Genomic DNA, 971 nt, shown 5'->3' with positions numbered 1-971 from the left:
ATATTTCACTTTAATGCGATATTTTGATCTTCTAGTGTAGTTTGACAGTAGCTGCTCACTAATGCAAAATTATTTCTTCTAAAAAAGTAACAAAGAACAAAACTATCTGTAACCATCTGTTGAGCCATTATAGTTATTTTATGGCTTCAGCATATTAATTTACACATTCACAAAACAACAAATATCTTTAATGCAGAGGAAATGAAACAATCACAGCTGAAGAAAATCAGTTAAATTCAAATAGGAAATAGCTCTATTATGCTTTGTTACAACAAATAATTATATAAAAAGTAGCAACGATATATTTATGGTTCAAATGTATATATTTTATCAGCATACATCTGCATGTTCCATAATGTGTAATATATAATATTTAATAATATAATAATAACATATGGATCATCAGACGCTCTTTTAACAGGCTTGTATGTTTATGTGTCTGTTTGCAAAAAAGTAGACAGCTGCATAAAAAAATAACTTACTGCTTACTAAACTGCTTACTGATAAAATGTTATATATATATGTATGTATATAAGTATGTTAGACAAAAAAAAACTCTAATTAGTTTGCTCAATGTTAGAAATATTTATTTTTCCTTGATAAGGGTTTTGACAAATAGTTCTATAATTAATTACATACTGATAATAATGCTACTCTTATGTTGAGGCATTTGTTTAGAATAATATAAATAAGCAGTGAATTAATTACTGATATATAAGTGTATACACAGATTTTACTTAAAAAGCAGTGTTTGTGGACCACCCAGTTTTTAATACTTGTTAACACTCGGCTTTATTTTACTTTGAAACACTGGATATAAAAAAAATAATGTGTGTGTGTATGTTTGTCTTGAGTCAGATCAGGTGAATCTCCATCAATATGAACTTGTGTCACCTTCTAATCCCTGTAAAGCTATAGCTTTCATGCTCAGCCCATATGCAGCCGAGCTGTAGGAACACACACACACACAC

This window comes from Morone saxatilis, unplaced genomic scaffold, assembly GCF_004916995.1.
Source record: "Morone saxatilis isolate NCDOM2014 unplaced genomic scaffold, NCSU_SB_2.0 Contig10, whole genome shotgun sequence".
In the NCBI taxonomy this organism is placed as follows: Eukaryota; Metazoa; Chordata; class Actinopteri; family Moronidae; genus Morone; species Morone saxatilis.
This window is presented reverse-complemented; position numbering follows the sequence as displayed.